We start from the raw sequence: 21,908 nt of genomic DNA on the forward strand, positions 1-21,908 counted from the left end.
GTAAGGTGGTGAGCCCGCCACCAGAGATTAGGAACAGTGGAATCTCGCATGTGTTTCCCCGAACAGCAGCAGCTGTAGCTGGTGTTACAGCGCAGGGGGCAGAGTCCACCAGCGGGAGAAGCCAGCCCTTGTTAGGAGAGTGAATGCAGAGAGACAGAAATACCAGCAGCGAGGAGAGCCCGTGAGGAGCATCTCCCCTCCCCTCTCTCCCTCCACACCCCCATCCCGTGGGAGAGGGGCTGGAGAACCAACCGGGCCCAGCTTGCTGACAGTGGTTGCCCCGGGGGACCGGAGCGGGGAGGGTTTCCCTCCCCATCTAACCTTGTGAATCTCCGGCCTCTCCCAGTGCCCTGCCTGGCTGCCAGCGCGCAGCTCACCTTTGTGAGTGTATTCTTGCTTCCCTTCCGCGCAGCAGCACTTAAGAGGATTTGGTTGCCATGGTGAAGGAGAAAGGTAATTATAAATATTGATCAATGTGCATGGTTGGTGAAGCTGAAATGACACAGCAGGGTTAGACCGCCTCGTGGGAAATGATCAATCGGATCCCGGGCAGACATATTTTTGATGAGAGAAGCCGAGCAGTTTTTCTGTTGAGGAGCCGTGATGGCCATTTACTACAGGCTATTTCATTAAGTGCCTTTAATTTAGCAGCGAAGCCCAGCCCAGCTCAGGGGTGTGAGGCGTCCGACTTATCCCTGGTTGCCTGTTCTCTTCTTCTGTGGCTGATCTGTGGCTTGTTTCTCTCCCGCCCCAGCAGCTGAGCTCATTAGGAATGTAAATAAAAGAGTAATAGTTTCTCAAACAGGTTTGTGACTTGATGGCACTTGTCCTGGCTCAGTCGTGTAGGGGAGAAGGAAGAATCCCGATTGGTTTTGGACGGTTTCTGCTGTTTGGTGCTATTCCATTATTATTCTTAATGACTGTTAGGACTCTTGGAAGGAGTCTTAGTAGTTAAAATCTAATAAAGTTATTCCAGGAGAAGAGTGGGGGTGGGGAGGAGTGACAGTAGAGGATCAGCATCCTTCATCTATGCCAAGGGCTCCCAAAAAGTTGGATGGAAATAAAATTATGAAAAATTTCAATAATAATTTAAATATTGAAATTACTTATTTTTTCAGACCAATGACTGCCCCCTTCCCCATTTTTTCTTTTCGCTAAAGTGAAAAGACTGACCTTTTGAGTTTAGGAAACTATGACTTTAGCCCTGATTTTTACATTGACCAGCTCTGGACTTCCTGTTTCCTCATCTGTATAAGGAGGGGGTTGAACTAAATGTCTAAATTTCCCTCAATTACACCATTTTTATACCTTATGGCAGTCTTTCTTATGGCGGACCACTTCTTTACTTCAGAAATGAGGATGCTTACTGCTTCTACAACATTTTATACCATTTCAGTGACTAAAGTACAAGTATACTTTCACTTAGAGCCCTCATGGGACTGGGAAATTAGTATGCTATAGCCTGTAATTGATCCTTGTTTGCTGGAAACAGGCTTTATTATTTTAATAGATGGATTCAGTAATGGGATCATGAAAGCTAACAGCCATGCAAGGATGTGTATGTGGGTGGGTGGGTGTGTGGGGGGGATTGTCTAGTTTTGAATATCAATTGTGCTCTTAATCACATCCTTTAGCTAATATAATGTGTTTTGTCTTGAAAGCTCTTCTTCTAAGGAATAAATGCTAATTATGAACATAATGAACTGGATAGTTTCTGTTTAATATTTAATTTAATATATATTAATTTTAATTTTTACACTGCCTATAATAAAATTAAAACTAGTTTCTTCATCAACATTTCCAAGAGACCCTGCCAAGGAACTGAAGGAAGGAGGGGCTTGATTGACACCTGCCAAAAGTTCCACTCTTGACATTCATATTCAATACTCTCTTCCTAACCACTTCTCACATACTTCTATTCATTGGTAGTTGATGTGACTTGGTTTCCCTGAGATGAATGATTGCAGCTGTAGGGGATGATACAAACCTACCTCTATTTTGCCCATGATAGTTACGATATGACTAGTCTGATATTTCCTTAAAGACAACATGCCTTCAAACCTTCTGCATATACCTCAGTTTACTTCTCTGAACACTTATTACATGTACAAAAAGTAGCCTTGTCTACCTGGAGCAGTTTGGTCTTCCAAGCAAGGAGCCCAAACCAAAGGGCAGGCACCAAGAATCCCTTTATCCTCAACTTGAGGGCCATTTAAATTTTTTTTAATTTTTAAGATTCTTGTTTTTGTTGCCTCCTTTTTAATTACTTATTTATGATTACTTCCAGTACTTCAATTTCAATCAATAATAAAAATCTTAAAAGTTGAAAGAGATCTTGTAAATCATGTATCATCATCTGTATCTTGACAGAATTCTCATAGGGTTAGAGGACCAACTAAAAGGTTACCTTAAGGACCATATAGTCTAATCCCTTTATTTTATAGATAAGGAAACTGAGGCTCAGGGAGATTAAGTGATTTCCCCACAGTTGCATAGGCATTAATTGTCATGAGGATTTGAACCAAATCCTTTCTTCAAAGCTAAAGTTCTTCACTCATAATGCCTCTCTTACAAAAACAAGTATTTTGTGTGTGTGTGTGTGTGTGTGTGTGTGTGTGTAGCTCATTAGGCACTTTGTTCAGACAATTACATTTGATTTTCACAAAAATCCTTGAAAAGGAGGTATTGCAAGTATTATTATGCTGATTTTATAGATGAGGACATTGTAGCTCACTAAAATTAAATGACTTGCTTATGGTCTCCTAACTGAGAAGCATCAGAAGCAGGATATGATCCCATGTCTTTCTGACTGCAAGGCCAGCACTTTGAAGGATCTGCTTTGCTTTGCTACTTCTAATTCATCACTGAGAAGTGATTTTGGGGGTATGGGGAGGAGGTGAAAATTAATTATTTCCTAAAGCAGCCCATTCCCATTTTAGACAGTTTAAAAATTGCAAAACTTTTTTTTTTTACATCCACCTTTCTACCACACCTACCCATTGTTCCAGCCTTCTAGAGCCAAACTGAACAAGTCTATTATATAACAGTCTCTCAGATACTGGGAGACATCCATTATGTACTCCCTAATTCATCTTTTCTACAGACTAAAACTCCTCTGTTCCTTAAATGGATCATCATATGGCATATTTTCCATTCTCTTCACCACCCTGATTTACCTCTTTTGGGAATGTTCCAGATTGTCAGTGTCCATCCTAAAATGTGGCACTAGAACTGATCATAGTACTTTTGATGAGATCTGTCCAAGGAAGAACACAAAGGCAGGTGATGTCTTTTCGAGCTAACACAAGAGCCATACTATGAAAGAAAGGCATTCTACCACTGGCTAGACAGTTTATAGAAGTAGTCCAGCTCAGCCCCCTCCCTCCTGGGGACTATATGAATCACCCCTTTGACAGGCTTCAATTGTGCCAGTCTAATACCCAGGGAGACAATATGTATGCACTGACCCAAATAGAGACCCTTTTAAAGTGGAAGCAGGAGACGGGTGCTCCATATTTGTCGTGCTAACCAGTTAGTAATGGTTTTCTGAAAATTTATCTGCCTCATTATTTCCCTACTGGAAGTCCTTAAGTGTCTGGTTGGTGTGAGGACGTGCTGGAAATAAACCATGCTTCTAGGCTGCAGATCTCCTTGTAGGGTGCTTGCTCACATAGTTTGACTGACATTTATGTTTTGTTCTCCTGAGCAGGCGCCTAGTCACTTCTGATGTCAGACACTTATTGATCTAGTTGGCTTGATGATATGGTTATTACTCTGATGCCTTCAAGGATACCTTGCCCTTGCTATATCCTGTAGCAAAGGAGCACAAAGATGTATGGACTCCTGAATCATTCTCTCTTCTGCTAGATTCCTGGATGTCATGCTCAATCTAATCCAAAAAGTATTCATTAAGTGCCTACAATGTGTAAGGCATGGTTCTGGTTCTAGGGGATATTTCATTATACAGTATAAGCACCATAAAGTCTAGATTTCCTCTATCTGTCAAATTGCTTTGTTTATAGCTTTTCAAGTCTGTATTTCTTTTGCTGCTTCCCAGGAAAAAATAAAGGATTATTAAACCTTCAGTGGATTTGTAGAAAGGACTATATGTCATGTAGATACTATCCATTTGGGAGGCTGGAAAGTATAGATGTGTTATGATGAGAGAGACTGTTTACTATAGAAAGGAATTGGATAATTAGCCAAAAATTTTTTTAGTTGTTTGCTAAATATATATATATATATACATATATATATACATCTATATATATCTATATATCTATATCCTGAAAAGAACGGGCAGTATCTTTCAGTGATAAAGTGGACCCTTAAAGCTTTGCCAGTCAACAGACTTTAGTCTCACTGGAAGAGATAGCAGCCAGTGGTTTTCTCTAAAGACCATCTGATCTTTGCACTAACTTGGATAAGTAATTTGGGGGAGACTTCTCTTTGGAATGTCTTGACTGACAAAATTTATCAAATTTAATGTCTTTCTTTGGAATCCTCAGAGTAGACCAACTAAATAATAAGCATTTATTTCTTCTCAAAACAGACAAGAAGCTAGTGTTTTTAAAAGAAAAATTAAAAGGCCCACAGAGATTCTTAACTTGTGATCTATGAGCTTTATTTTTCTAAAAAATTTTTGATAATTGTATTTTAATATATTTACTTTTTTTTTGGTAATCACAGGAATTTTATTGTATGCATTTAAAAACATCCTCAGAAGAGGTCCATGACTACCAGACAAGGTCCATGAAACAAAAGAGATTTAGAAGCCCAGTTTTCATGAGTTTTCTTTCCCAGGAGACCTATTTAATTGATGTGCTAGCCTTCTAGTGCCCTATTATAGAATTAAGGTGGTTTCATTGAGCAAAGCAAATGGATCCACTGGTCAAAACTCCTTCATCATTTTCCTGTGTGATTTTCACAGACCTACTGTAGATACTTTCAGAAACAGAAATAATTGGACATGGACAGGCCTGATTATCCTTTCAGGATAGGATTCTAATGTTTTGCATAGACACTTGGAATTTTGGTGCTGGAAGTTGACCTGGCTACTTTATGTACACTACTATGGTTGTTCTGCCTTAAGGAAGCGTGTGCCAGAAATATGCTTTGAGATTTTTGGAGGTTGAAGTAGTATGGCCAAACTGTTAAGTATTATCAGAGGGAAGGAGATTCCTCCAATATATAAGTAAGAATTTATTAAACATCTACTACATATCAGGGTCTGTGCTAAACTCTGGGAATACAAAGAAAGTGTAAATAATCTCTGCTCCTTGAGAACAAAACAAACAAACAAACAAATAAATAAATAAATGCTTATTATTTAGTTTGTGTCTTCTGAGTATTCTTCACATTACATAGGCCCTTATTTTTAGTAAGAGTAACCCATTACTCACAGCCTAAGGGGGTGAAGAGACAACTTGGAAAAAAAAACCATCTACAAATAAGACATATATATAATTTGGAGTTAATCAATAGAGGGAAGACACTAGCATTAATGGGGATCAGGAATGGCTTCTTGTAGAAGACAGGACTAACTGGGATTTGAGGGCAACCAAGAGGTAGCAATGAGGAAGGACAATATTCCAGGGATGGAGAGATCCATGAAAATGGCCCCATCTCCCAGACTTCCTTTATAACACATTCCTGTGACCAACTTCTCTTATGGTTGTGAATTTGTTAGAGATAGAGAGTTGTGATATGTGAAAAAACTTGATTCAAGTGACAATTGCAAAAGGTTTGTCTCTCACCCTCACTATATGACACTGGTAAAGTCACAATCTTTACTGCTTTAGCTTCCCCCTTTACAACATGCCAATGGTAAGGTTTCAGAGAATGTGATTTAAAACCATAAAGTAACCTTACTTAGAGATAGCATTCGCAGAGGTAAGTAATAATTGTATCCAAATGGTATAATAAAAAACTAATTTCTGTTCTATTTTCATTGATAATAAGGTGACTAGCATATAACAAAGATTTTAATTCAGCCTACATTTATTAACCATTAGGTGCTAGAGATAGAAACCAAAAAAAAAAAAGACATTTGAAAGCATCCTTCTAACCTGTGGGGACCAGAAATTCACCACCATTAAGGAAATCTAGTCCATCTGTAAATATAGCAAGACATTAAATTTTTCTTTAAGTCAAGTCAAATCAAACTCATGATTCCCTGTAACTTCCACCCCTTGGTACTAGTTATGCCCTCTGGAGCTGAGCAGAATAAATATAATCCCTCTTCCATATGACCACCTTTATATATTTATAGTGTGCTCTCATTCCTTTTCTGTCTTGTCTACTTCAGGCTAAATATGCTCAGTTTCTTCAGCAGATTCTGATATAACTTGAGTTAAAGTCCTTTACCCTTCCTGGTTGCTTTCCTCTAGACACACTTCAGCCTTTGCTAAAATATGACTCCCCCCCCAACTGAATATGATACAGTTATCGCTTTACCCCAATCAAACCAATGTCATTATGAATATATTCTAACAAAGCCCCACTCTAAAAGCAGGTTTCCTACTATCATGTCCTTTGGCCAGTTCCCAGAGATAAGCAATCCAGCCATAGTCACCAGTAGGATTATGTTCTTCACTTGTGTTGTTAATATCTCTGAGGGAGATGTCAAGAATTTTACATAGTTTACTAAGTCCTACACCCAAGAGCAACAGTAAGTTCCTTTGCCTACAGAACTTTTGGAACACACACAAAAAGAGAACAGGAAGAAAATTTTAATTTTAAAAGTTTGTACTTTTCTGCAAGTTTTTGCCCTATTGATTGCCTTTCTTATGAGCAACTAGCAATGTAGTAGATAGAGCTCTGGGTCTGGAAACAGGAAGATCTGAGTTCCAATTCAACTTCAGACATTTACTAGCTATGTGTGGTATTAGAGAATCACTTAACCTCTGTTTACCTGTAATTCTCCTTCTATAAAAGGAGATAGTAATAGTACCTACACCCCAGGTAAAATAAAATTAGATATTTGTAAAGCTCTTAACATAGTGCTTGGCACAGAGAAGGTACCATATCAATGCTTATTACCTTTTCCTTCCTCTTCCTACCTTCCCTCAGTCCCTTGGGGAAAAGGAGCTAAAGGGATTCAAATTCTGACTCCCTGAGTCAAGCCTATTTCACTTGATCATGACTTTCACATAGTCCAATAATTCTTAAATTGCCTTTCCTTGATTTATTTTCTAGGTCAATTGTTTTTTCAATGAGCTATTTCATATTTTCTTATACTTTTTTCCCTATTCTTTTGATCTTGTTTTCTTGTTTCTTGATGTCTCATGAAGTCATTAGCTTCTATTTGCCCAGTTCTCGTTTTGAAAGACTGAATTTCTTCCATGACCTTTTGATCCTCTTTTTCTCTTTGGTCCAGTTTAGTTTTCATGGCAGTCTTTTCTTTATTAGATATTTTTTTACCTCTTTTTCCAGTTTACCAATTTTGCTTTTTAAGCTGTTACTTTCTTTTTGCATTACTTTCATTTCTTTTTGTTGTTGTTGCTTGTTTTTCTTTGATCTAACTCGATTTTTGAATTTCTTTTTGAGTTCTTCCAAAGCTTGAGACAAATTCCTGTGTTGTTTTTTTTTTTTAATTGAAGTTTTGCATGTGTGAGTTGCTTAGATCTCACCATCCCCTGTTGGTTCTATTCTTTGCTCTTTGTCCCCATAGAAATTCTCAAGGCTTAAAGGTTTCTTCTGCTATTTACTCATATTCTTAGCCTTTTTTTTTGCCTGTGGACTGGGAATTCTGAAAGCTACTTGCTGATTCTGTCCCAGCTGGCTTGTAGGGATCAGCAGAATGAGCTATTTAGCCCTGAGGCTAGGTCTTCACTGTAGCAGCACAGGTTTGAAACGGCCCAGCACTATGGACTTCTGAGCCTCATTGCTGCCTGGTGACAGTGCTTGAGACATTAAGGGGTGCATTTGAGGTGCTCTTTTGTTGTTGTAGCCCCTGTCCCAGGATGCCAAAGTTAGCCTTTGCCTAGTCATGGAATCTGGTGCAGTAGGTGTGGTAAGGGGGGTGGTTGACCAGCACTCCTCTGAATGCTGTTTTGTTTCCAGTTTGACCCTATCCTATGAAAATCAACTCTCTCTGCCTACCTTTCTAATTGCGTTTAGTGGGAGAGCCTCTACTTCTTGCTGTTGGTTTTTTACTCCTTTCGTTTTGAGGCACATTTAAAAGATTGGTTTGGAAGGATTATCAGAGCAATTTCAGCTTTCCCTGCTACTAAGCTGCCATCTTGGTTCCACTCCCTAACATTTCACTTGGGCTCAGTACAATTTCCATTGCTCTTTTTCTCTGTGGTGATGGATTTACCTTGTCCACACATAGACAACAGATATGTTTTGGGTTTTTTTTTGGGGGGGGGGCAGTTTCTCTTCTTTTTTGTTTCCATTTGAAAAATAACAAAACGAAATTCCCACAAGAATTTTCATCTCTAGCTATATGTTGAAATAGAGTTTAAATGATTCCCAAAGTGAAAAGACTTAGATAAAATCCCTTTAAAGCAGAGGGTTTTGACTTTTTTGTGCCATAGATCCTTTTGGCAGTCTGATAAATTACTCCTCAGATTAAGGTTTAGATGTATAAAATAAAATGGATCAGATTCCAAAGGAGACCTATTATATTGATATGCAGTTTTCAAAATAGTTTTAAACAAGTTCAGTGACCTAGGTTAAGGATCTCTGTCCTAAAGGTTGTTTCTAGACTTTTTTTCTTGTCTTGTAGCTACCTGAATACCTCTCTTCTTTTCTCCAAACACAACAAACACAACACATACATGCACATAACTCATGAGTCTCTTTGATGACTTGATATCTCAGGTCTGTTAGCAACAAGTAGTTTTGTGCACCCATATTATTGTCTCAGGTGCCCATTTAAAGTCAGAGAACTTTACAGAGATGGATTTTTTAAAGCTTTTATAATTGAATTTAAGTTTGTCCAGGAACATAACTTTCATTTACAACATCATTGCTATATACCTAACATTCCTCTAAAATATTGCCTCTAAAAGTCGGGACATTAATGCATTGCTGCTGGAGTTGTGAATTAATCCAACCATTCTGGAAGGCAATTTGAACTATGCCCAAAGGGCTCTAAAAGACTGTCTGCCCTTTGATCCAGCCATAGCACTGCTGGGTTTGTACCCCAAAGAGATAATAAGGAAAAAGACTTGTACAAGAATATTCATAGCAGCGCTCTTTGTGGTGGCCAAAAATTGGAAAATGAGGGGATGCCCATCAATAGGGGAATGGCTGAGCAAATTGTGGTATATGTTGGTGATGGAATACTATTGTGCTAAAAGGAATAATAAAGTGGAGGAATTCCATGGAGACTGGAATGACCTCCAGGAAGTGATGCAGAGGAAGAGGTGCAGAACCAGGAGAACATTGTACACAAAGATGGAAACACTGTGGTACAATCGAATGTAATGGACTTCTCCATTAATGGCAATGCAGTGATCCTGAACAACTTGGAGGAATCTATGAGAAAAAAACATTATCCACATTGAGAGGAAAACTGTAGCAGTAGAAACAAGAAGATAAACAACTGCTTGAATACATGGGTTGAGGGGATATGGTTGGGGATGTAGACTCTAAATGATCATCCTAGTGCAAACATCAACAACATGAAAATAGGTTTTGATCAAGGACAGGTGTAATACCCAATGAAATTGTGTGTTGGCTGCCAGAAGGGTGGGGCAAGGGGGAGGGAGGGAAATAATGTGATTCTTGTAACCAAGGAATAATGTTTTAAATTGACTAAATAAATTAAATCAAAAAAATAATAGAGTTGCAAGGGACCCTAGAGGTCATCTAGTTGAAAAAAAAAAAAACAAAACGTTATAATGTCCTAAGAAAATTTAAAAAAATAAAATATTGCCTCTAAACCTATGGTTTCATGGAACTAATTAACATCATTAGGCAGGATATGCCTATGTTTTGAATGTGGTTAGAACAGGGTAGAGCAAAGCAGGGCTCTCACCTGCCTTAATTAAGTATAATATAGCTGACACTATGCCTCCATTAATACTTTCTAAGATTGAATGTGGGGCTTCCACATTACATTTCTGACTCCTTTTGAGCTTGTAACCAAATAAAAACCTTGCTCATTTTCATGCAGTTTGCTTTCTAGTCATATTCCTTGCATTCTGCATTTCTACATTTGTTTTTTAATTCAAGACACCATTTAATTTTGTAACTGTTTAATTCTGTCTTGTTAACTTCACCCCTTCATTTCAGCCTGTTGAGATATTTTTAGATCTCAGTGGTTTGGCACCACAGAATATTAATCATTCTTCCCAGTTTTGAATTATGCATAGATTTTATTAACATGGCATCTGTGACTTTGTTCCAATCATGAATTTTTTTGTTTAAATGCTGAAATCAACAAAGTTAAGAAAAGAGCCCCTTGTCATTCCATTAGAGACTTCCCTCTAGAGTGATTTTACTTATTACTTTTCTATCTGGTCAGTAGAACTGTGGGTTCCAAACAAACAACCTAACTATGCTATCAGTTAGTCCACATTTCTCCATATTATCCACAAGAACATTTTGAGAAACTTTATCATATACCTTGCTAGTCTATATATACTATCCCCATTGAATTTCTCCATTGTACCAGTTTAATAACCCTGTCCAAAAAAAAAAAAATAGGTTAGCTTGTTATTTTCCCCTTCTACACTGTTTACCTTTTGTCTTAGTGTCAACTCTAAGAGAGAAGAGTTGCAAGGGCTAGGCAATTGAAGTTAAATGACTTGCCCAGGGTCACATATCTAGAAAATATCTGAGGCCACATTTGACCACAGGACCTCCTGTCTCCAGGCCTGGCTCTCTATCCCACCTACTGTCTCCCCTTCCTCAAAATTATTCATTTTTAAAACAGTATTTAGGGTTGTTGTAAGTATCAAATGAAATAATATTTGTAAAGCACTTTGCAAACCCTAAAGTGCTGCATAAATGCTTGTTATGAAATGTTCAAGAAACATCTCTTGACTTGTCAAACATTCTTTAACCAGCAAACATTCCTTTAAAAATCCTTCTAGAATCTCACTAGAAATCAGTGTCAAATTAATTAATTTAAATTTAAGTAGTAGGCTTTTTGGATTCAGATTTAGAAGAGATTTGGGAGATTATCTTACTCAACTCCCTCATTTTACATATAAGAAAACTGAGATTTAGAGAGTTTAAATGACTCAAAAAATGGGATGTAATCCCATAGTTTCATATGCAATATTTTAAAAAATATTATCTCTCTTACCCTTTCTGAAAATCAGAAAAATATGTGTGTCTTTAATTCATTGGTACTGCCTTTATTCTTTAAGATTTTTCAATGATTGCCAATCATGTTGACATATAACTTATAAGATCTGAATTCTCTGAGACTAGCGAGATGCTCTCCTACTATCTCCAAATTTTTAAAAAATTACAAATACCAGTTAATAATTTTTGTTCACTCAATCTAAAGAAGATTCTTCATCATAATGAACACAGAAGTTAGATAGGATTTAAGGAGTATTGCCCTTTTTAGCCTTCTTTCACCTTTTAGTCCCTGACAAGCAGTGGTTCTATCTTTTCCCTGATAGTCCTCTTATTCTTAGCTTAACTAAGAAGTCCTATATCTCCTTTTCTCTTAACCATAATTTTGTATTTTATCATAAAGGCTTACCCACCACTCCCCAGTCAGCTCTTTAAGGTAGAGTTTATATACTCTATTTAGTCTTTGCAACAACACTTCCAAAAAATAGTGCCTTGCATAAAGTAGGTGCTCAGAAATGTTTGTTGATATGTCTCCATAGGAATAAGGAAACATGTGCCCAGGTAATAGTTCTCCATTTTAAAAAATATACAGATATCCCTTCCACATCATGGAAGTTAGGGATGTCCATAGAGTTTTTTTGGCCCTGCCTTCATACCAAAGAAGTCTGATGTTTTTCTTTTTCTCTTATGGGTTCACAGTTTATAGTACCTTCTTATAGAATTTGGATTAAGTATTTGGTCAGTGTTAACATGCCTCTATATTTCTAGCCTTTCTGTATAATTTGCTGGCTTTTGTATTCTTTTTATAAACTTTAAGTTTTCATGTATTTTGACTTTTAAAAATAAATAATGTACTTATGGTATTAAAGATGGAATGCTATTATTTAATATTATACATATATTTAATGTATGTCTGAGTCCCTAAAAATTTTCTGTGTTTGATGGCCTTTATGTATCCATCTGTGGCTTCCCACAACACTCCCCCCCACATTCCTATTAAATTTCATTTGCCAGGACACAATATATCAAAACTCTCATGGGGAAAGTCAATGTGTTTTTTCCCAATTACTTGCACATTTTTTAACATTCTTTTTAAAAATTTTGAGTTTCAGCTTCTTTCCCTCCCTCTTATATCTCCTCATTGAGAAGACAAACAATAAATAAATGCTCATGCATAATTATTAACATTTTAAAATTGTTTTTGAGGCAATCAGGTGATACAATCAGAGTTGGCTTGAAATCCTGAGTTTGACAGATATTTAATAGCTATATGACCCTGGGTAAATCACTTGACCCTATTCAGAATTAATTTCATCATCTGTAAATGGGGATAATTGTATGACTCACTTCATAGAATTGTTGTGAGGATCAAATGAGATTACATTTTGCTTTGCAAACCTTAAAACTCTATATAGGTGCTAGCTATTATTATAACAAAAAAATCAATGGGGGGGGGATTATTTGTGACGTCCATACTCCTGCTTCCTGTAATCAAAACTTGCTGTGGTTCTGTCCATATTATTTCTTCTATTGGGGTGGGAATACAAAGTTGTATACAAATCAATAAAAGCAAAGTTTGTCCAGATTAATACAAAGTAATTTGAACAGGGAGAAGGTGCTCATCCCTCAATAGAAGCAGAACTAGAGAATTTAGAAGAGATGTGGGATGATAGATGATTTGAAAATAATCCTTATGTAGATGATTATTAAAGTAATGAGAGTTGATGAGATCATCAAAGAAAAGAGTGAAGAGACAGTAAAGAAGCCTAAACAGAACTATGGGGGAAGTCGACACCAGAAGAAAAAGGAAGACTGTGATCTTACAAGGAAAACGGAAAAGGAGTTAGGAGGAGAACCAAGAGAAAACTATGCCATAAAAATCTAGGGAAGAGAGAAAATCCAGGAGGAAGGCTTGTTCCAATGTAAAAAAACTACAGAAAAGTCAGATAAAGTGAGTCTTGAAAATAGGTCACTGGATTTAACAGGTTAAAACATTGATGATTATCTTGGGAGAAAGCCCTATCTTTTGAGTGGTACAATTTTCAGCCGGATTGCTAGGAACTTAGAAGTGAATGGAAGATGAGTTAATGGAAACAATGAGTATAGGCTTTCTTATTTAGGACTTTTATTGTGAAGAAGGGAAGAAACAGTTGGCTGGCATGGCAAAATCAAATGAAGGGTTTTATTTGTTTGCTTCTTTATTTTTTTTAGGATAGGGGAGATTTGGCAATGTTTGTAGGTGCAATCTTGAAGCCAGGGGGTAAGGAGAGATTGAAGATTGGATAAAGAAAGGGAAATGATTCAAGGGAGCAACTCTAAGGTAATAAGAAGGGAGGCATCGAGCACTTTTTGGGGAGTAAGGTTGTTGACCTTTGCAAAGAGAGAGCTGGTCTCTTCCCCAGAGACTGGAGGACAAGAGGATAGAATGGAGGAGGATGAAGACATGAGGATAAGTGCCATTTGTCTCAAAACCTCTGATAGCCTCCAGAACTGATCTAATTGCCTCAGTCAGGAACATAGGTTCATGAATTTCTTTTAAACTTTAAACTGTACCCCTTCCAAGAAAAAACTTCTCCTTTTCTGAAGATATGTTGAAAAGTTGGATAATTTTTATAGAAAGATCATTTTATTGGAAGTTAGAAGACTGAAGCTCCAGAACTCAAGTCATTTAAATTCCATGTGCCTGTTTTCCTATCTGTAAAGATGGAGATGATAATACTTGCCTATCATCTTTCAGGGTTCATCACTGGGTTAGAGCTATAGAAGTCCTCTAGTCTAGCTCTTTCATTTTACAGATAAGGAAGCTGAGCCCTTGAGAAATCAGGGAGGTGACTTGCTCAAGGTTACCTAGGCTAGAAGTGGTAAGGCAGGAATATAAACCCAGTTTCTCAGCTTTCACAACCAGCTGTTGGGAAGAAAGTACTTGGCCAGTTGCAAAGCACTGTGTATTTATGACTTGTTATGACAGAAAAGTGCCAGTCTGATCCTTTTTTTTTTTTAAGGCAAATGCTCCTTTTGTATCTCCTGGTGCAATTGTTGTTTCTGTGAAATTATGATTAGCCATCTCCCTTGACAAGTCCTCAAAGAGTGCTTTCACCGTGGCATTGTTCTGTCCTAGAGGAATTTGCAGAGGGTTAAAAGAACAGTGTGTAAACAGCCTGGGATTCTTTTCCATTGTTGTTGTTCAGTATGATTTCAGCACGTAAGAGTAGAAAGCAGTCCAGCTTCCGGTTTCATTGTGTGGTGACTCATACAGAGAGATATGTTTATCCCAGATTGGCAGGAGCTGTGCATTCAAGGGCAGACAGTGGAGATGGTGGGGAGGCTGGTTATTTATTAATGCATGACCTCTTCTCTCAGAAATACTCTTCTTGTGTTCAGAATGGCATTACTAACATTATAAGTGGGCTGGAATATCAGCTACAGAGTACTGAAGGCAACTTTCTGGCTCCTATTTCACCTGATTTTAATTAGCCTGACTTAACTGTGGAAACTGACCTTTTCTCATCATGTCCCAGAAAGGAATCCCTAGAGAACTTGAACCACTAGGACAGCCAGGTGGGGTTGTGGATATAGATAGAGCTCAGAGGCAAGAAGACCTGTTCAAAACCTCGCCTAAACATTTACCAGCTGTGTGGCTTTGGGCAGGTCATTTCACTTATGAGCATCAATTCCTCACTTGTAAAAGGGGGGTAATAATAGCTTCTAAGAATTGTTGTAAGCATCAAAGAAGATAATATTTGTAAAGGGCTTTGCCAACTTTAAAGCACTATATGTGTACTTGCTATTTTGGGAGTGATGCATTATAGGTCAAGTGAGGATTATTGTACCAATGATTTCTCACCCCTTTTTTCAAACCTCACCTTGCTAATTATTTGCCGTCCTATATGGGTGAAAACTGGAAGGTAGAATGCTAGATGCTACTCAAAAGATGTGTAAAATAGAGCCTGTCTTTAAGAATAGAAGAGACACTTACTTGGTGAGTGTTTGTAGGACCAGTCTGGTGTGCTTTGTAAATGTCTTTACTGAGCATTTAGAAGAAGACAGGCACATAAAATGACAAACTCATTAGGCTGGGACTCAGAAGAGTTGGATTCAGGTCTTATTTCTACTATATATTAGTTAGATGGCCTTAGCAAAAAAAAAAAATCATTTCTTTTCCCTGGGCCTCAATTTCTTTCTCTCTCATATGAGGCAATTCTACTTGGGTTTTGTTAAGGGCTCTTCTAACTCTGACAACTTTGACTTTACCATTGGGAAATTCACTAAGGTTCTCAAGACTCCGTTTCTTCTTTTCTAAAATGGGAATAATAAGCCATCCTTCTTATTTCAGAGGAACATTTTTCTATAAATAGTTCCATTATTAATAGTTCTTGATCAATGACACATGTAAAACCCAGTGGAATTGCTCTTTGGCTACTGGGGGGAGGGGAGGGAAAGAACATGAATCATGTAACCATGGAAAAATATTCTAAATTAATTAAATAAAGACTTCAATTAAAAGATAAAAATAAATAGTTCCATTGTATGGAACATCAGAGTTGGAAGGGTTCTCAGAGACTCACTAATCTGTACTACAATATGGCTCAAATAAGATCATGTAAGGAACCCTGGACAAGTCACTAAACCTTGTTTGCCTCAGTTTTCTCATTGTAAATTTGTTAAATGAGCTAGAGAAGGAAATGGCATACTACTTTCAGTATTCTGGCCAAGCAAACACGGAATAAGATCACAAAGAGTCTAAGCTTATTGAAAAGACTGACCAACAACAAAAAAGCTATTATTTTAAGGTGACCACAGTGTTGCCAGTTCATGAAAGACATGAGTTTTTTCTTTTTAACTTTCATGGCCTTTCTAACCTAAACCCTTTTCTTTCTTTTTTTTTGTACCTAAGTGAGGTAATGTGAGGATTTGAAGCCCTTCACTAAAACTGCCACTTATATCTTCAGGATTCACTCAGCAAACATTTACTGAGCACCAAATGTGTGCTAACCACTGATGAGCCTTGGATTAAAAAAATCAAATCAAATAAAACTCTTTTTAGGACTTGAGGGAAAAAAAGGAAGATAAGATGATGTCTCATCATCAAGAACCATCTAATCCTCTATTTGGGTCTGGAAGCAGATAAATGAAGGAAAAGAGTATGGATCATCTCTCTGTGATCAGCTGAGATGAAAGTAGGAGTAGAAATAAAAGATGCTCTCCCAAAGCGATCATCTAATCAGTACCCAAATCTTTATCAGGAACAGCTTGACTTACCCATTAGCATGCTGCTCCTGTTGTATTTTCATGTACCCCTCCTGTCAGAGGCACTTCATCAATACTGGAATTAATTTGAATTCAGGTTCTTACAGGGAGAGGAAAGGATTGGAACCGCTTTGGAATGCAGGAGACTTAATCTAATCCCAAAAAGGATTTAGTCCTACCTCATTCATCCCTACTGTGTCATACATCATTTTAACATAGTGTCAAAACTTATCAGTTCCATGTTTCTGACTGTTGAGTCATGAGGATGCTGGCGGATCATACTCAGAAGCAATATAATGAAACTATGAAATTGCTTTTAATGTCATCCAGAAATACACCTATAACCCAGTGGAATTGCTTGTCAGCTCTGAGAAGGAGGGAAGAGGGGAGGAGGGAGAGAACATGATTCATGTAACCATGGAAAAATATTTTTAAAAAATAAAATAAAAAATAAAAGTGATATTTAAAGAGAAAAAAAATTATGTCATCCAGAAAGTAAGGTACCCATTATGGTGATCTCTCTTCAGGAAACAGTAGAGCTTTCTCCACTCTCAGGTGAATCTCCTTGCTTTCTGCTCCTGCCCTAGGTGGAACTTCCTAGTAGCTTTGCTTGATTGCCTGAGTCTTAGTTTCTTAAACTTAAGTTTAAGAACTTAAGCCTTCCTTACTAAATCTTTAAAGCTGCCCAACCCTATGAGCTCAGGAGAATAATTCTTGAGCCCTTTTTAGCCCTTTGAAGATTGAATGATTTGAATGAATCATCATCATTATCATCAACAGGCATTTCTAAAATGCTTTCTGTGTGCCAGGTATCTTGCTAAATGCTGAGGAAACAAACAAAAAAAAAACTCAGTCTTGACCTTCAAGGAGATTATTTGGAGAGAGACAACATGCAGTCAACTTGGTATATGCAAGTTATCATAACCCTTCCAGGCTTTTACTGATGCCATTCAACTGTTCCTATAAGTGCGTCTGGCTTTGAGGTCAGAAAGCTTTCCTCACTTCTAAATCTTCATTTCATTTCCTTTGGAGGATCTCTTTTCCTCTACCATTCCTCTTTTCTAACTGCCAACTGGTCCTGATTTTCTGATTGCCTCAGGCTTCAGGGGAATAGTGGAATCTTTCAAAATATCTGCAGTTCTGATAGATGTTCCTAAGTATTGTCAGAAATAGTCATCCACTTAATTTACTTTTCCTTCACTGCTTATTTTGTTTTATGACCTGTTTATAAGCAGATTCGTGTGTTTGTATAATTATTGAAGAAGTACCTGTGATGTGGAGAAAGTCCTACACTTTTATAGATACCACGTGACCTAAAATAAATCATTTAACCCCTTTAAAAATCAGTTTATTTATCTCAAAAATGGGAATGCTAATATTTGCACTGGCTCCTTCATGGAGTGTGTCAAGGGTTTCTCAGAGGAAGAATTAGATGTTTTCCCACATTCTTTAATGGGCTCCACATGGGGAATCATTGTATTCCAGGCAGTGTTAGCAATGACCAGACCGCTTCCAGAACATGGGGTTAAAGTGTAAAGCTGATATAAGCAGTGAATGAGAAAGCAAAGACACAGAATTCAAGCCAGGAGTGGAGATTAGCATGCTTGTCCATCTGGACTATCCTCTCACAAGTATGCATCAAACAAAGGAAGAGATTTAATCAACCCTTCTTCATGGCATAACAATTATGGTCTTATCTAGGATTTCCATGTTCTCTTGGTAAGGTTATTGATGTTCCATATGGGGTTCTTAAACATATCCCCAGAGAGATTTTAGATTCAGAGTTAGAAGGGACCTCAGAGGTCATCTAATCTAATCTCAGAGGTTATCTAGTTTAAGCCCTCTTCTTTACAGATCAGCAAACTGAGGCCCCTAGAAGTTGGAGGACTTGCCTAGGGTCACACAAGTATTGAGAAAAAAAATTTTTTTCAGTTAGAGCCTTATTTCAGGCTCCTAACAAAAATGCCATTTTCTTAGCAATATAATTAGGTAACACAATATTGTAGAACCATAGAGTTAAATAGTACCTTAGAGATCATCTGTTACAAACCCCAGTTTTCAGAGATGAAGAAATCAAGAGGTAGGATCACCTTTAAAGAAAATCCTTGAAGCTCTATCTGAATTACTATCTGGAAAACAATGTATGGCCATATCACAAAAATCTTCCCACATTAAATACTACTGAAGGAGTCAGCTCACCAGCAGAACTCACAACAATAATTGATATAAAGCAGAACTTCATATTATGAAAGACAATTGATGTATTACATCAAGACTTATAATTTACTGCCAGCATGAATAAGATGGATAAAATATATAAGTTTTCAGTATACTCAATGGTCATCACATCTATTCTGTTCTTGTTATTTCCAAATATTCCATTTAGCCTCCAGGGAGATCTTATCCAGGCATTCCCTGGTCCTTTCATATTTTAAAAACACAATAGTCTTCACCAGGCCCTCTGGGCTATATCTAGGTGGTATTGTGGATAGAATGCTGAGTCTCAAGTCAGGAAAACTCATTTTCCTGAATTCAAATCTGACTTCTGGCACTGGCTATAGGACCCTGGGCAAGTCACTTTACCTTGTTTGCCTCTGTTTCTTCATCTGTAAGATAAGTTGGAGAAGATGACAAACCACTCTAGAATCTTTGGCAAGAAAGCCCTAAATTTGGTCACAGTCAGACATGACTGAAAAATGACTAAAAACAACAAAGCCTTATAAGAACCATAAAATCCAGTTTCACAGAAGTCCTCTAACTCACCTGAGTCCTATAATTAGACTGGTGAAATTGGGGCTTTTTCCAAGGACATTGATTAATTTATTTTTAAAAACACGTATCTTAGAACCAATACTGATTCTAAGGCTAGGCAGTTGAGATTAAGTGATGTGCCAGGGTTACACAGCTAAGAAGTGACTGAGGCTAGATTTGAACCCATGATCTCTGGTCTCTAGATGTGGCTTCCTTGGCTTTCTGCCACGGGCAAGGTCCAGCCTCACTCACAACTCCAGGGTTTCCTGACAGGTGGTGAAGGATCAGTCATAAAAATAACAAAAGGAAGACAGCTTAATCATTATGGCCATGGGACTGCTTTGCATCTGATAGCTGCTCCACCATCCCCATGCCTGGCGTTTATTCTTATACTCATTTTCTTGGCACACAGATACATTACCTAACACATGTTCAAAGAGATAATTGGAAAAGTGATACATTAACTTTTAACAAATCACTTGATTAACATTCTATATTCTTATATTGTGATTACAGACATTATACAAGATAAATGATTTCATCACAGGTGGCTTAATTTTCTCATTACCCTGTGAGAAGTTTTAAGCTTACAAACAATCAAGGAAAATTACTTATTGCTTTTAATAAAATGGAATAATTAATCAACAGTTCTTAAAAGACAATTCAACAATAACACCATTGATGTTGAGGGGTACTGGGAACACAATTCAAACTTAGACTGATCATTTCTCAGGGTTCTTACTAGAGAGTTCCTGAGTGACTGATTTGTGTAATCAAGTCACTGAGGCATATTGAAGCTTGATGTACTTGTACTTATTGTATGGGCCTCTGTGATTGATTTGTGTGCTGGCTTCATGAGAATAGGTTTCTGTGAGTGGAAAAGTTTTGGGCTTGGCTTGTAACTGCGGTTTTGCTGGGAATTATGTACCTAAGTAAAAGTTAATCCATGATTGGGATTGGGGTTAAGGGTCAGATCTTTTGGTGATGTTTTTGGGAATTAGGGTACAAGTGTTTTGCTCTTGCATTATTCCTTTTGAGATTAGGAGGAATAATAACATGCCAATTCCATAGGTAAGGGACATTGATAATAATAGAGGTTATGCAAAAGGGGGACTACTGGGTGGGCAATCACATCTTGCTAAGGGCCACTCTTTGGCCTCCTTAGCTAACCAAGTGTGACTCTGTCAAGGCATCGTGGCCTAATGGCTCCCAGCAGCTTTCTACTGAGCCACCTGGGTGCCCCCCTAGGGCACTGATTTAGAAGGAATCAATAACACCTAGATTCCTTCAGGGCCCTGAGATGAGTTCTCCCATTCTCCTATTCACCTTTCCCTTCCCTCCACTCCAACACACCAGTTTTTCCAGAAGTAGCCCAAAATTTGTGTCCTCTGGTCTTTCTCGCTTGTCAACTAAGGGAAGCTTTGTGCCACTTGTCCCAGTACAGTTTATATTACTTGTCCTGCATATAGCAGTTCCTGGGTAGCTGCCTTTACAATGGAACTCATGCAAATCTTATTGCACCTTGAATGAATATAGCTAAGGATGATGCAGGAATTTCAGTGAAGGAATTCTTTCCTTTTGTCCCTGTGAGGAGTGAGCATCTCTAATAGAGATCAGTCTTGTCTGTAGGTATAGGGTTATCATTTTTTTAAAGAAAAATTAAGCTTTATTTCCTTTACCAGAGAGAATCAGACTTAGCTAAATATTGAGTAATTAAATGTCTATGGAATGGGGTTAAGTTAACTTGTTTTCTCTCTGACCAAGAATCGAGAGGATGATTTTTTTTTTTTTAATGCTTCTTCTGAGACCAGAAAGCAGCATTTTCTTACTGGAAAAAGAGGTAGTTTAGTTGAACTGCAGTTCCTGCCTATCATTCCACTAGCATTATGTGGTTCTCAGTGGGAACCCAGCCCAGTTTTTACTGAGTCTTAATACTAAAATCCTGATTATGCCCTTGTTCTCTGGTGCCTCCCTGTTCCTCACCCTAAGTTGATTCAGTCAGAAATCAAGTTTAGTTGTTCAGAGAGGAATTTAGTCTCAACTTGAGCCTGGTCCATCCCACATTTCCATAGTAATTCATTCTGTCCCAGGATCAAGCATTTCCACAAGTCTTTGTATTTTCCCATTAGTTTGGCTTTATCAGCATTATGACCACATTCATAATCATTTTTTGAATTATGTGCCCCTCAACATAACTGCTAACTTGATTTTCCTGTTTTCTCAAGCTGTTTAAGTGGAAGAGGTTAGGTTGTTGGATCTAAAAAGGTTAGGAATATCATAACTGATAGAAGAGATCCAAAGATACTAGAATGCTCTGTATTTTGTAGGCATTTAGTAAATATTTATTAAACTGAAATGAATAAAAAATATTTATTAAGCACCACTATGCATGAGAATTTTGAAGAGGCTGATAGCCTAGTGATGTTCCAGACAGAGAAAGAATATATTGAAAATCTGAACTTTTTTGGCTTAAACTCAACACTTAAACCTAACGACTATTCCTAACAGACTATTTTGGTATAGTGTAGGGGGTTTTAAGTCTTTTTTTTTTTTAATGCATGGACCCATTGATAATCTGTTGAAACTTATAGGCTCCTTCTCAGAATATTGCTTTAAATCATTAAAACATTTAAAAGCATTTCTATGTA

At 37.6% G+C, this 21,908-nt stretch overlaps 1 protein-coding gene across 32 annotated transcripts in view; it reads left to right on the plus strand.

Moving 5' to 3' along the window:
* Positions 1 to 21,908, plus strand: part of ABLIM1 (actin binding LIM protein 1) — a 400,442-nt gene that overhangs the window by 157,375 nt on the left and 221,159 nt on the right. For 7 of the 32 annotated variants that reach the window (XR_008913127.1, XR_008913132.1, XR_008913141.1 and 4 more), the window contains exon 1: positions 314 to 453. The exons of the other annotated variants lie outside the window; for them this stretch is intronic. The gene's annotated coding sequence lies outside the window, so the exon portion shown is untranslated. Of the gene's footprint in view, positions 1 to 313; positions 454 to 21,908 lie in introns of those variants that run through there. 32 annotated transcript variants of the gene reach the window in all.

Source organism: Monodelphis domestica, chromosome 1 (genome assembly GCF_027887165.1).
Source record: "Monodelphis domestica isolate mMonDom1 chromosome 1, mMonDom1.pri, whole genome shotgun sequence".
Lineage (NCBI taxonomy): Eukaryota > Metazoa > Chordata > Mammalia > Didelphimorphia > Didelphidae > Monodelphis > Monodelphis domestica.